This window comes from Excalfactoria chinensis, chromosome 1 (genome assembly GCF_039878825.1).
Source record: "Excalfactoria chinensis isolate bCotChi1 chromosome 1, bCotChi1.hap2, whole genome shotgun sequence".
Taxonomy (NCBI): Eukaryota; Metazoa; Chordata; class Aves; order Galliformes; family Phasianidae; genus Excalfactoria; species Excalfactoria chinensis.
This window is the reverse complement of record NC_092825.1, coordinates 79201991-79217186: the sequence shown is the minus strand read 5'-3', so window position 1 is coordinate 79217186 and position 15196 is coordinate 79201991. Positions and strand designations below refer to the sequence as shown.

The 15196-nt window shown below is 46.2% G+C and overlaps 1 long non-coding RNA gene across 1 annotated transcript in view; it reads left to right on the top strand.

The window, feature by feature from the left end:
• Nucleotides 1–3455: 3455 nt before the first annotated feature.
• LOC140254690 (uncharacterized) overlaps nt 3456–15196 on the top strand; it is a 41764-nt gene continuing 30023 nt past the window's right edge. Inside the window, exon 1 of the long non-coding RNA XR_011904290.1 lies at nt 3456–3612. This is a non-coding gene — a long non-coding RNA (uncharacterized lncRNA). The remainder of the gene's footprint in view (nt 3613–15196) is intronic.

The following is a 15196-nucleotide window of genomic DNA, read 5'->3' as shown; positions in this document are numbered from 1 at the left end:
AATTTCTTTTCTTTGTGCCAGCTGTGCCTTGCTGGCAAAGTCTTCCAGGTTGCTGAAGTACCCCGTCTATGTTGATGCCATCATCGCCTGAGGGAGAATAGCTGTTTTGTGCAGCATGTTGATTATTTATTCATTTATTTTTACTGACTACTGCTTTGCCCTAAGCTAAATGGATCTACTGAACATATGTAACACGGGACAAATTTTGGTGAAATCTTTATGTGGCTAAAACCAGAAATATTTGATAGCATGTTTCTCCCCGAGAGTTGCCAGGGTGGAAGGGGATGTAGGTGTTCAGATTTGTTTTCTGTAGGATTCTGCCTGGCGTGGCTTGCAGAGCCTGGAAAAGACGGTGCTGAAGGATACAATGGACTTGTAGCTGGAATGAATCATGCCAAAGAAAATAATGGTTGAGGAGGGGAAAAGAAGGGCCAGTTCCCCTAGAGAGGGGAAGAAAAACGTGTTTAAGCTGAGCTCAAGGTGTGCCTCCAAAGTGCCAGAAGGGTCAATATCTCCAACTGACTTGTGCTGGCCTGATTCTGTTTCCTCTAAATTGCTTGTCTGCAAGCTGCTGCCTACGTGCGGGTTTGGACAAGCTCTGCAAATAAATGAATGTAGAGAGGCTGAAGCTTGTGCTTCCTTTTGGAGCAAGTTCAAGTGTTCTTCTTCTTTCAGTCAATTAGGAGGGGTGCAGCCTGCCTGTCCTGGTCCTCTACTGCATCTGCTAATTGCTGCTGCTGGGAGGCACATCCCTATCGGGCAGGTGGGCTCCTTGCGGGCTGCAAGGAATGGCAGCCAAGCCACAGCTGTGCTTGCTGGCAGGATGGGCAAAGAGTGGGGCTGGGGGCATGAGGTACTCTTGGATGCCTGCTGAGTGAGGTAGTTAAGGCAGAGCAAGAAACGAGCTGAGATCAGCCTGTTTTGATTAATCTGCAAGCTCAAAGAATCTCTCAGAGCCTGCGTATGGGGAAAAAGCATCCATTGCACCGATACAGATGATTTATTAGGAGAGCAAAGGCAGTGCTTGCATGTCTGCTGCAGCATCATGTGTGCTCTTTCTACTGAGTTACCCTTTTACTACCTTGTGATCGTGAGCATCGCAAAATGCTCTCATGGCAGAGCAAATAGGCAAAGGAGGAGGGGGACTGATGCTATGTGGTAGCCTGACCTTTGCTGCTCAACCCTGAGCTACTGAGCTGTCAGAAAGGCCTGAGTTTTTATCACTCCTACTTTCTTGGTTGCATTGCCCCCTGAAAAGCTAGTAAAGCCCCTCACCCCTGCACAGGAGTGACCTCTAGCCCTCTGCGAACTTTGGCTTTCAACCACTGTTCTCGCCAATGACAAAATGTGACATCTTGTGGCAGCATGCTTACGAGAAATGTCCATTTTTTCCAAACACAGCAGGTCTGTCTATCCCCTCTGTCCTTCTTTCTCTCCCTGAACAAGGCAGCCCTTTGGAGGGAATGCTGACTTGGCTTTACCTGGGAGCTGCAGGGTGGAGCACACGGGGAGCCTGAAGCCAGAGTGGGAGACGCCCAGATAGAACAGGTCTGGGACTCAGCCTTAAGGGCACTGTGAGGGCACTAAGGGGGGAGATGGAGGTGATGTCACAGAAGCCATTCTTTTTGGGAGCCCTGGAGTTTGATGGTTTGGAGGAACATGTTCCTGTGAGAACAAGGCAGGACTCCATCTGTTTCCTAGTCTCTTACTGATTCCTCTCAGCGTATAGACTAGAGCTTTATTTCCCTGCTCACAGCTAATGATTCTAGCTGTTAGCATTCTGTACTGGTGACACATACCTTTGAACGCAGGAACCTTTAGGCGCTTACACACTGCTGCAGAAAGCGCTCTATCTCCAAGCTTTGACATTGGGTCCCTTCGTGCATCCCCCTAAAGCACAGCTGCAGGGTGTTACCCAAGGCACGGGGCTTCTGATGCTGAAGGCGGCGGAGAGCTTCGAGCAGATCCCGACCTTCCAGCGGCGGCCGCGTGTTCGCCCTTGGGCTCCGCCGCCTCGCCAGGGGGCAGCGTTGGGCCGTGCCGCCCGCCCCGGCGCTTGGGTAGGCGCTGCGGGTCTCGGAGGTTGGTATTCAGCTGGGTTCGGCTTAAGCGTTAGTCTTATATTCTTACGCTGCAGCAGCAATGAGGCTCCTCGAGGACCGAGTGTCGGGTTAACGAGCAGTTCTTCGGGAAAAGGATCAAACGGCGAGTGCAAGTCGGCTATGTCATGGTGTTGAGGTGATGGAAAATGAGAAGAGATGTGGTGTAATTGGATCCAGCCCAGAGGAGAGCAGGGAGAACAGCTGGAAGCCGAGTGAACCATTACCTGCCGAGAGGGCTTGAAAGAACTGAAATCCCCCAAGCCAAAGAAGGGGAGAACTGAACTCTAGGAGCGCATAAAAGCACACAATTTTTACACCTCGTCTGTGGCAGAGGAGAAAAAAAAAAAAAAGACAACAAAAAACAACAAGGCTTAAATCACAGCAGGAAAGGCTCAATTTAGATGTTAGGAAAAACTTTCTAATGACAGGGGTAATAAAGAATAGACTGCCTGGGGAGCCGGGAACTCTAAGATCAAGTTCGGCAACATCTGTCAGAGATGGCCGAGCCCTAGGTGATCCTGCCTTGGGTGAGAGGGATGCACTGGGCTGACCTTTCGAGGTCCCTTTCAGCCCTAATTTTTCAGTGGTTCTGCGGGCTGACATTAATCTTCTTAATGGTATTCAAACAGTCAGCAGCTTCTCTTAAGTAACTGCTAGCAAGTCTCTTCTCTTGCCTGCAGTTTAAAATTAGCTTAATTTCCATGCATCACTTTCACCCTGCAGCTCCCAAAGTCGTGCACAGCCGACCGGCAGCTGAATTCGTTGTCTGCTTGTCAGTGCTTTGCTCTTAGCTCTATACATACCCAAAAAGAAAAGGAAGGAATGGAAATGCCCAGTAGGTACCTGTGCCATCAGTGAGAAGGCAGCCTCCTTTCCTGTGTCTGTACGTGGGAGATACAGTCCACGTTCTTGTGACAGCCTGAACTTGTGTGTGGTCATTTCAGTGCTGTCCCATGCCCTTCCATGTCACCCACAGATTTTTTAGGGAGATTCTTTTGCCCTATTCTGACACTGGACAAGGAGGGAAGTGCCTCTGGCAATGGCTGACTTCTTTCTGAAGGGAGCTGTGTTGGACGTAGTGTAGTGGGCATGCTGGTGATGGGTTGATGGTTGGACTAGATGATCCCAGTGATTTTTTTTTTCCAGCCTTAATATTTCCATGACTGTCAGCCTTCGCTGTTGGTTTGTCACAGAGGAAGCCTGGAGCGTCCAACCCCAGGTGCTGCCCAACACATGTAGGCATTTGTGTGTAGTGATCGTAACTTGTACAACAATAGGTGTTATAATTGGTGTATTTGATATATTTTCTGCAGGTGATCTCCACTCAAGTGGAGGAAGGTATCTAGAGGAGAGTTGGCCTTCTGCCTGAGAGTGTGTCCTTACTACATACAAAAGTGACTGAAGTGTTTGCTCAGTCAGCAATAGAGCAAGAGGAGGAGAAAATGCTGAAGCCCTGCAATCCATGTCTAGTAAGCACAGTCCTTGGAAATCAGAAGAACCTGTCCTGAAGGTAAGGGTGCTTGCAAGATTGTTAGTTATTTACTTAAAACAGAAAATATGAGGTTTCTGTAGCTAAGGAAAAAACATCTCTAATGAAAGGGGGAACCACAGGTATCTTATCTGCCCACAGAGAAACAGTCACAGCTTTTACCACTAATTTTCTTCAGTGGTTTTCACCAGCTGAGATAATTATGGGGCTGATACCCAGGTCTTTACATTTGCTTTTGTTAACAGCCCAGGAGCCGTGCTATATCCCTGCTACTGGTAAGTCTTATGAGTGTTATTTTATACATGGGAGTAGTGTACAAAGAACTGGAGCAGCCATTGCAGTAGCAGGTTGGAACACAGGGTCTTTCACTCAGCCCTGAGCACCTTCTTCCAGACTGTGTTGCTAGCTAGGAGACCTGGTGGGGAGGGCCTGTTATTTACATGCATAATAAAACATCACCTGAATGCACCTGGAATCCTACCTTTCAGCAACATTAGCACCCCAGTGACTTCATTTACGGTTATTTTACTTTGCTTCTCTCGATGCTCGGAATGAAAGTTTCAGGCGTGTTTCCCTTTAACAAAAAAATACTCTGAAATATGCATATTTTACAGTAGGTTCTGCTTTTGTAGAGTCTGTATCCTGAACTACATAATAGAGTCTCTGTGCACAAATTGTACCAAGTCAGCTCCACTCCAGTGAAAATGTATTTGTCAGAACCGTGTCGGTTTGAAGGGAACTTTCTAAATGAGACCTTAAGTTTTTTGAGAGAGTTTTTTGGAACAGTGTAAATACAGCAAGCTCTGAAGTTCCTCACAGGTTAGGGTCAAAGCAACCTTCTTCCATGCTGTGGCAGTAAGTATCCATAAGCTTTCGTGAGATATTCTGAACACAGCAGTATCCTACAAGATTTTTAAGTAGGATGAGATTAAAATCTCCCCCCTCCAAAATGCAAGTTTATTTGAGTGAAGCAATTTCTGTAAAGTGCAGTGGAATATTCCAAGATAAGAGGAAAGTGGGAATTTCTATTTTCTGAGCAGACTCTAACACCACCTGAGGAACCCGTGTCCAGATACAGCTGGGTGTGCTGCATTTTGAGTGCTACGGACTCCAGAGTTTTCTGTTTCTTGCACTGCTGCCAGCTGTAGCAAGCTTCATCTCCGCTTTGCTCCAGAGCTGGAGCCAGACTGCATGCTAACACAGTATGGCTGCAGGCCTTTTTGGTGTTTTTACTCTGTGGAGTTTTTATGAGACCATATCTGTCAAACGTATGTGTGAAGATAAATCAAACAAGCACAGCCACGGCTATTAAATAAATGTGAAATCTGAGTGGCTTCCACCAGCCCTTCGGTCCCTCCCCCCCAGCTGCCGTGTGTGCTGAGTGTTTTACAGAAACAGGGGGGTGAAGGATGGCTGGTTATGGGAAAGGGAAAGCAGAAGGGAGGCAGCTCCTGGGGAAGGGGCTGTGGTTCCCTTGCAGGGGGAAGCAGTGAGTTACAAGGTGGATTTGGGGCTCACGCTGCTGAAAGATTTCGATCTGGAAAAAGCCTGTTTGGGATTTTTTATGACTTTTGGAGAATTAGGGGCTGAACATTCCATCGGGGATGTTGTCTGACTGCTCTCACGCCATCCACAGTGTAGAGAAGAGGGGCTCTGAGCACAACTGTGATAAGTCAGTCAGTCGCAGACCATGTTGGAGGTGATGAGTGAGTGTCAAAGCATGAGAAGGACACCCAGCTTCTACATGCCTCACAGACTGTCCTCTCCTGTGGAATAAATTTATCTTAACTCAAATCCCCACTCAGCCTTTTTCCTCATTCCCTAATCTGTGCTTCTGCCAGGAGAAGGGTGGTCTTTCCAAGGTCCGGGCTGAGATTGCTGTCAAGCCAGAGAGGGCAAGGTCAGATCAAAGCTGGCTGGCTATACCAAAGCTGTCCCATGTGGGGAGAGGGCCTTGCAGTTTCCAAAGCCATCAATCTCCTCCCCACTTTCACCAGCTATTCACCTCTTCCAGTTTTAAGTGGAAGAAAATACAGCTGAGCTCTTCAAGCCCTTGTGTTGAGCCTCCGAGAGCTGCATTCTTGCTCTCGAGTGGTCAGCCACTGAAAGAGAATAGCCAATATATCATTCTCAGCGTCTTTATTTGGGAGTCGAAGTTGGATCAACAATGTATCTGAAGGCTACTGTAACCGGGAAATGATTCTTCTGATTTCTGACAATGGGGCCACTTCTGCCACAAAGAGAGCGTTTGTCATTTTCCCCCTGGATGCACTGCAGTTTGGCTGAATGCTTGTTTACATGAGCACTTGGTACGCAGGGAAAGAGCATCCTTGCAGGGGAGACAGGGCCCAACAGGAGCCAAGGCCAACAACTTGTGTAGTAATGCAGCATACTGTGCTTGTGCCCAAGGTGAAAAGGGAGGTGCAGCACTGGATGTGGCCTATAAGGCAGAAACGAGAGAAAAGGGGTATTTGAGCTAGCTCCTATGTATGTGAAACCATTGCACTTCTATGGAACTGGAGTGCTGGTTAATGCTAGAAGAGAGTTTGACCTATAGGAATATAATCTGCTGCACATATTGTGTTGTGAAGTCTCTTGATTGTCGTGATCTGTGCACATCACCAGTGTTCAGTCAAATGAAAGTGAATATTCAGAGATGGTGTTTTTTTTGCCAATGAAAACATAAAAGACTCTTATGCTTTCATGTGCATTTCTGACGAGTTGCTAATGCAAGGCAAAATTATTAGCAGTAATAATTAGCAACAAATGTGAGACTACCATTCAGCGAATGATCTGTTAACAGCCAGAAGGCCAGGAAAACACTTGGAACCAATCTTTCTCTCACTGAAGGCAAGTCATTTAGATTGAGCTCATTGTGCTTGTGGGGCCAGGCTGCTCAGCTGATGGACATTCTTAGTTGATGTGCTGGTACTTTTGCCTTCAATGAAATCTAAATCAAACAATTGAGGTGAGCTGAACACCTTAGCCTACATTTTCTGTTGGTTATTATTGATGTTAAATGTTTAATGAGCTAGCTACTCATTTAATGTTGGAGTTGAGTTTGGTGTTCTCTTTTAAGAGTGTGTTGTAGCTCACAGTTCAAAGAGATTCAGCTATCACTTTCCATCTGAAATGCTGAGTGTCTGCCATCATGTCAGCAGGGAACAATTTCCTTTTGATCACAAATAACAGAAAGTACAGTTCAGAGGTCCCAAAGTGCTTGGTTGTCAGGGCAGAGGATAGATTGCAGTTTGAATTTGGAATGGGAATACAGAAAAAAAAGTGGTGGTCATCTGATTGCACTGATATGCCTGCAACTTACCTTTGCATGTGAACACTTAGTAACCTCTAATCTGCCATCCGAGGATGATATGCAGGTTTATAATACGTTTTAATCTTAAAAGCATGGATCCCTGTAGTGCAATTCTGAACTTGTAAGTGCAAGTATTTATTGAAACAGAAGCAACACAGTGGTGCATGCAGACCAGGATAAGTTTTATTTCTCTGGCTCTTTATTCTGCCTGTCTCTCCTTGTGGTCACCAGTAATCTTCTGTTTACATTGCTGCCCTGCAACCAGTGTGAGAACCTTGTAAAGATCAGACTAGAGATGCAGATTGTCTTTGACATATACTGTAATGCCTGTTGTGAGAAAGAAATGAAAACAAACACCTCACACTGGGATCTGCACAATGCTGTAAGGCGCACACAACATAGATACTTGCCTTGGGTTCCAGACATGCCATCTATCCCGTTGCTTCATCCAAAGGAGATGGGTGCTGGTTACTGGGAAAATGTGAATGCAAACCACTGGTTTCTCACCTCCTGTCAGCATAAACCACTGCTTCTGTTCACCACTTGCAGTTCTGACTATGGGAAACTTCCTTATGCAGCAGCAAGTGGTTTTTTACCTACCCCATCACATGCGATGGCACTGGGAGCAGCAGGCCCTACTTTACAGCTTTCGTTAGTGCCCTCAGGCCTGCCCTTGCCTCCTTTTTACCTCCCTATAGTCTGGGCTGGCTTTCCCTACTCCTCAGATGCGTAAAAATGTCTGAGGCACCTACTGCAGTGATGTGACTCTGCGGGAAGAAAGTGCAGAGCGGGAAGGATGGTTACGGAGAGCAGTCTGAGGAAGGGCAAAGAGAAACTTCTTGGCATGCTTCCTTACCTTCCTGCCCCACTGAATGCTTTTAGCAAGGTCCTCCATATTGGATGGGCCCTTCCCAGCCCTTGTTCTCAGCCTCCCCCAGAAGAGGCACTGCCTAGTACCAAATCTCTGTTCCCCCTCCAGATCCCCGAGGCAGGACACTTATGTCATTCTTGTCAGCTATCCAGCCTGTTCTTCAAGCATTCCAGTCACAGAAGTTTCACAGCTGGATTCTTCATTCATTGCTTCCATCTATTTGCCCCTATTTAGTTTCATAACATCAACCCTGAATCCTTCTTACAGTTTAAGCCTGTTATGGTTTCTTAACATCTCCATTATAGGCCAGTTGAACTGACTAGCACCTTTCCTGCTTTATGTCAACCTTTAAACATCTTGTGCTTCTTGTTGGTCTTATTTTCTTAAGGCTAAACTTCACCAGTTCTTTCAGGTTTTCCTCACAGATTATATTCTCTAGACCTCTGATTATTATTCTTGTTTTCTTCTTGACTGTATCTAATTAGGCCGCATCTCTCTTTTGTCTTTTCCAAGAGTATAGCAACAATGACAAACAGTTCAGTTTTAATCTGCTCTAACCCTCAGCTCCATTAGTTCCATAGTTCCATATTTGTGTAGTCAGTTATTCCTTAGAGTAGAATCTTTCATGGATTCCTACTGTGTCCTTTCTTTTTTCTTCCTGACTCTCTAATTCATCGAGCTGCTTTTAAAATAAGTTCTGTTCCTTCAGTGTACTTGCAGATCCTTTCAGCTTTGGGTGAATTAAGTCCTCTTTCTTCTAGCTCAGAGTCCATAGCGCTAACTGATGGAAGTCAGACTCAGAGAGAAACCTGTGGATGTATTTTCAATGCATTCCTGTACTGGAGAGGAAAGTCCTATTCTCAACCATCTGGGTACCAATACTGCATTTGCTCCGTAATCAATAGACCACACATTCCTTCCTGGTTTCTGAGAATTTCAGGCAAGGCAGTATCTAAGGACTTAATAAATAAAGACACTGACATCTGCTTCTTCTTACTGGCCTATGAGGTCTGTCTCCTTGTTTTAAAAGGAAATCAGATGGGTTTGTCGAGACTAGACTGTGAAGCTAATATTGGTTTTTACTCATCCTGTTACATTCCAGTTTCTTACAAATAGATTTTTTATTATTCATCCCTGAATTATTTCCTGTAAATGAAATTCAGTTCATTGGTTTATAGTTCCTCTGCTCCTTTTTTTTTTCCCCGTAGACTTTCTGATTTTGGCTGTCCCTGCCTTTGCTATAATTGTATATTAATTCTTAATAATCTAGCTTGGATTTCACTCTCTATGCATAGCCTTCTTGTTCTTGAGGTCAACAGCAGCATTCTAGTCAAGCTGGTCTTTTCTTGTACTCCTTTTACTTTCTCTGAACTGCTGTAGAGCTTGCTACTTTCCTGTCCCAGGAACAAGCTGGCTTCAAAAGATCTCCCCTTACTATTAAACCCCGGGCTGTGGTTGGAATCTGCTGTCACTTCCTAGCTTGATGGTTTGCAAGAGACTTGTCAATAGGAGGCAACCTGCATCTCGTGACCTGTGGACCACTCTATACTATTGATGCCCATATTTTCTCCCTGAGTTATATTAATGACAGTATTTCACCTGGCAGATGCTCTGGGTGAGGGTCATCACCGAGCTGAAAGGTGATGAAACAACTTATTCTGGATGCCATGTCCAAGCAATTGGAAGAAATGAAGGTTACCAGGAATAGCGAATACATATTCACCAAGGGGGAGCCAACCTAATAGCTTTATATGATGTCATCAATGGCTGGGTAGATGGTGGGAGAGCAGTGGATATTCAGTGGATATTGTATACCTTGACTTCAGCAAGGCGTTTGACACCATCTCCCACAACACCCTCATTATGAAACTCAGAAAATGTGGGATAGATGACGGGTCAGTAAGGTGGATTGAGAAGTGTCTGACTGGCAGAGCTCAGAGTGCTGTCATCAGTAGCACAGAGTCTGGTTGGAGGCCTGTAACTAGCAGTGTTACCCAGGGGCTGGTGCCTGCTCCAGTCTTGTTCAACATCTTCATCAGCAAACTGGAAGGATTGGCTGACACACTAGAAGGCTGTGCTGCCATTCAGTTTGTCTCCTGGACAGACTGGAGAGTTGAGCAGGGAGGAACCCGATGGGGTTTAACAAGAGCAAGTGTAGAGTCTTGAACCTGGAGAGGAATAACCGCATGCATCGGTACAGGCTAGGGGCAATTCGCTGGAGAGATGCTCTGTGTGGGAGCACCTGTGGGGCCTGGTGAACAACAGGTTGGCCATGAGTCAGCAGTGTGCCCTTGTGGCCAATGGTATCGTGGGAATGCATTAAAAAGAGCACAACCAGCAGGTCAAGGGAGGTGATCCTCCCCCTCTACTCTCCCCCGCTGAGGCCACATTTAGAATACTGTGTCCAGTTCTGGGGTCCACAGTTCAAAAAAGACAGGAATCTCCTGGAAGAAGTCCAGCAGGGGGCCATAAAGATGATGAAGGGCCTGAAGCATCTCCTGTATGAGGAAAGACTAAGTAACCTGGATCTGTTCAGCCCGGGGAAAGGAAGACTGAGAGGGGATCTGATAAATGTTTATAAATATCTAAAGGAACATAGGAGGCAAATCAATGAGGCACAGGCTCTTCTCAGTGGTGCACTGCAGTAGGGCAAGGAGTAGCAGCCTAAAACTTGAACAGAGAAAGTTCCGTACTAACACACAGAAGAACTACTTTATGGTGACAGAGCACTGGAACAGGTTGCCCAGAGAGGATGACATCTCCTTCTATAGAGATATTCAAGACTCAGCTGGATGCCTGTTTGATCTATTGTAGGGAACTGCTTTAGCAGGGGGGTTGGACTTCATGATCTCTTGAGGTCCCTTCCAACCACTGCAGTTCTGTGATTCTGTCATTCCGTGAGCTGGGCCACCCACTTCAGCATTGGTGATACCTCATTTCTTTCCTTCTTTCTTTTTTTGGTTAAAAATGTGGGAATGAAATGGTTGCATCTTCAGCAACATCCAGCAACTATCCATCTGAGGTACTCTGAAAGGGATGGGACTGATACTGAGCACCAGTGGCAAGCCAGTTCCTCCCCTGCAATGGCTTTGAAGTGAAGTGAAGGCTAGATCTGCATTGCCACGCTGCCAATGAAGTCCTAACTCAGGCCATCTTTGGATAATGTTTGCTCAGGTGTGGTATGTTGGAAGTAGAATCACCACTGTTCCTTTCCCAGAAAAAATAGTCATTGTTTGCCACATTTAATTAAGTTTTTCCCTTTTGTACAGCCTCCCCCATCCAGATCTGAAGATGGTTTTATAGTTTCATCTCAGCCTTCTCCTTTGATCCTAAAGTAGCTGTCACCCCTGTACCTACAGCTCTTCCTTTCTCATCTTGGACAGCATAAAATGGGTTCGTGTGTTATGGCTTTCTTTTGGGGGGACTACTGACTCTCTTTCACAGTCCGCTGGATGCTAGATGAAATCATTCTCTCTGCTGTTTCAAATATGTCACATATATATTTCCCCGCCTGTGCTTTACATTCCGTCCCAAATTCGTTCATAGGAAATGATTCTGTTTTAGTTCATTTTGTTTTGGAAAGTGAATCTGTTGCCAAGGGAATGCATGAAGTTTCCAGGCGTGGGGTCCAAGCTTGGCGTAGGAAGGTGCTGTGCAGCACAGACCTTGCCACACACAGCCTGGAGCTCCTCGCTCCAGCTCTGTGAGCAGATCTTCCCTTCTCAGCACTGGCTGTGCTCATGCCAAAGCTGTGTCGGCTCTCTGCCTTGGTCAGCCTGCCTGCAACCTGCTTTCTCTGTCTAATCTGTCTCCGGTAAGCTCATTTGCCTCTATCTGAACTACAGCTGAGACTTGAACCGTTGGGTCTGCACTGGTGAAAACCTACATCAGTAAACCGAGCTATAATGTGGTAACCAAAACGGGGCAGGAGTGAGCAGCTTGACGTATGCATGACCAAAACCCCGTGCTGCAAGATGTAAGTGCCATTACAAGCAGAGACATATTTAGACTGCTAAATTTCTCTGACAAAAGTATTAACTAAATGCTTTACTGAAAGTGTTGCTTCACAGTATCGTGCAAGTTGGAAGGGACCTTCCATAGACTGACTGGAAACCTCAGCCCAGAAATGACTTGTCTGTTGCAGAGCCTACTTTAGATGCTACATTCTGCCATGCCACAGCAGGGAGACTCAAAGGGTGGTTATACCAAAGTGTAAAGCAGACTGCACGCTTTTTCCAGTATGGCATCAACCAATGCTCCTTAGCTCTGGTGCTGGGATGAGAACACAGGATCCATCTCACAGGTGTGGTGTACGTAAGAAGGTAATGGGAGGAGGGCTGATGTGAAGGTGTCTGGAAGAGCAAATCTAGAAGGAAGGAGTGAAATTCCAGCAGGGAAATGTGTGCAGTTGGATGCAGGGACCTCAGCCTACTCCCGCTCTGCTCCATAGAGGTAACAGTGACAGATGCCAGCTGCTGAATAGAACCAGAGGGAACTGGAGATGAGTGTACACAGAGACATGTGGTAGAGTGGTCCATGAGGAACAATTGCTGATTTTTGTCTCAGAAATGAACACATGTGGTTCTCCAGCATTTGCTAATGATTACCTTATCTTTTTAAGATTAACTTAAAAATGGCTGGCAGAGGATGAAAAATGTCTGCTTTGGAAATGAGCATTGTCTCTCCCTCTCGTTCATACACACGCATACCCTCAGCAGGCAGATCACCGTTGATCAAGGTTACCAACAAGACTTAAGGCCAAATTTGGAACAAGGGAGTATTCTGTGTGTAGAAACAGCTCAGCAGATGCACATTTATTGAATTCAGTGCAGCAGAAAGGGAAAAAAACAACAAAACATTTCTTGTTGCTTGTGTCTGATTTGCCTGCGATGACCCTTCTTTCCATCAAGCCAAGTCTTTTCCTTCTGCAGATCTCCATGTATGGTTGGCATTCCGCAATTAGGGAGGCATCAATAAATCAGTGACAGACAATCAAGGGCTTCAGCCTTCCCTCGAATTTGCACTGTCAAAAGTTCATCTCTGAGTGCTCCCCCTCCATTCTGAGTGGTGCTCAGAATGTCTGGGCTTTGCAGGCAGGAGCAGCTTGGGCTCAGAGCCGGCCAAGCTCTGGAGCTGGAGTCAGAGGGGGTGGGGATTCAGATAATATTGGGCTGAGCTGAATGCTGTTAGATATTGGCCTGCGCCCTGAGCCAAGAACTTGGGTGGTAGCTATTGTTGGAAATCACGATCAAGAAATGTTGTTATTACATAGCGCTTTACAATGGGTTGGAGCCTGATGCAAGCAGCGGGGATCCAACTTTGCAGGACATAAAGACCAAAGAAAGGCTCACGGGCCAAATGTCCGTGTGAAGAAAGACTGGCGTGGTGGAAAGGGTACTGCATGAAGCACCAGTGGCATGGTGCAGTTGCAGTTGCCAATGGCATAGGAGCCATTTGGAATACTCTTCATGTATTCCTGTTCATATGAGACAGGACCTCAGCAGGGCTCTACCCTTGAGCCCCCACTAAAAGCAAGGCTACCTTCAAAAATAGGTCATGGTGTCCAGTTCTCTGTTCAGCTGAGTTCTAAAAAGCACCAAGGCTGGGGATTTCACAGTCTTTCTGTGAAATCTACACCAATGCTGAACCAGGCAGGATTTTTTTCCTTCACTCCAGAAGCAATTCTCTTGTTGCAACCAGTGCCTGTTGCCTCTTGTCTCATGCTGCACCTCCCAGTGTAGCCTGCCTCTTGCCTTCTCTGCAGCTTCCTTTAGGTAACTGAAGGCTGCAAGCAGGTCCTCCTGAGCTTTCTCTGCTCCAGGTCCATTTCTCTCACTGGCACCTGACAGGTCCTCCTAGCCCCAAGATGTGGGATGTAATTTTTCTCTGCCTTGTCTATTTAGATAAGATGGCCTTTGTGACAGGTGTTGTTATTTGGTACATGCATGGCAGTTTGAGACCTCCTGTGGATCTCACTGCAAGGGTCTTGCAAGTCCTTTGCAGATAGAGAGTGCAAATCAGTTTTGGAAGTCTTTCAAGAACTGAGTGTGCAGAGGGCAAGGAGAGGTGATGAGTTAGAGCAAGGAGACAAAGGCAATGGGCAACCACTTTATGAACAACTGCTGGGGGTCACCTTATTCCCTTGCCTTGCTGGAAGTCAGAAAGGAGCTGTATGTAAAGCTGCAAGGTCAAGTAGGGTGCAGGACAGGGAAGGGGCACACCTCTGGGTGCTTGGTAATGGTCCATAGATGTCCTCTCCTGCAGTGTGCCTCTGAAGGAATCTGCAGTATCCATAGTTCCAAAGACTCACTATTACTGCTCAGTTGGCTTACATACTTGCTGCAAACCCAGTCCTCCCCATGCTTCTCTTTTAGACTCTGTAGTTCTTAGCACAAGCCTTTATGTACTAAAAGACTGTTATGTTCCCACTTAGTTGTCTCTTCACTAGACTAAACAAACTCAATTCTTTCAATCTTCTCTGAAAGACTGTTTTCTAAAGCTTTTATCATGCTTGCTGTTGCATCTCGGAGTGCTCCCCAGTTTGTTTACCCTTGGAGAGTGCTGTCTGTGCCCAGCATCCAGCTGAAGCATCTTCTGGTGCCAACTGTAGCATGGTTGTTTTCCTCCCATGCCTGTCCTATGAATCTCTTATTCATGGATCCCATCAAGAGACTTGTCTGTTTTGAAAGAGTATGAAAGCATTGGCTAAGTTTTTGTCTGTGGTACTGGGAGCACATCCCGCAGCAGCGCTCTTTATCCAATTAGATCCTGCTTTGCATGGCATACAAATACCTCGCTGTGGCATTCTGTGTTTGCTCTGCCGTGATTTCCATCCTGCTGATCTCAGACTAATTCTCTAATTTGTCTGGGCAGTTTTGTAATCTACTGCTACCTTCTCCTCTGCACACCCTGTAGTTGCAGCTCCTCCCAGCTGGTGAGCCTGCCATGTGCATGCCAAACTCTATCACATGGGGCAGGAGCTTGGGGGGCTTGTGTGTCTGAGGACAACCCTTGGAGCTGGTCTTTTCTGTTTTCATCCCCAAGTTCCATAAATTTTTGAATATGCTTTCCTCCAGAAATGAACTGTTAAGCTGAGCCAAAAGAGTTGTTTATACTAAAGGTAGAAAATGTGCAATAATTTATGTTCCCTGCGTGGGTAATATCCATAAGTCTGTCATAATGAGTTTTTAGCATGTATCCTAAATCATGTCAACCCTGGTAATTCAAAAGGAATTAAGAGAAGTGAAATCTTTGACCTCTAGCCTCTGTTTGGAATGAGCACCCACGTCCTAGGTGTGGCACCACACCCTGCAGTGCCCAACAAGACACCTTGGCTATTCACCCTGGCTATTCAGCACCTGCCACACAGCCTGGTTAATTTGTATTATCAGCAGTATAAATGTTCTGGATCTGCACTGACA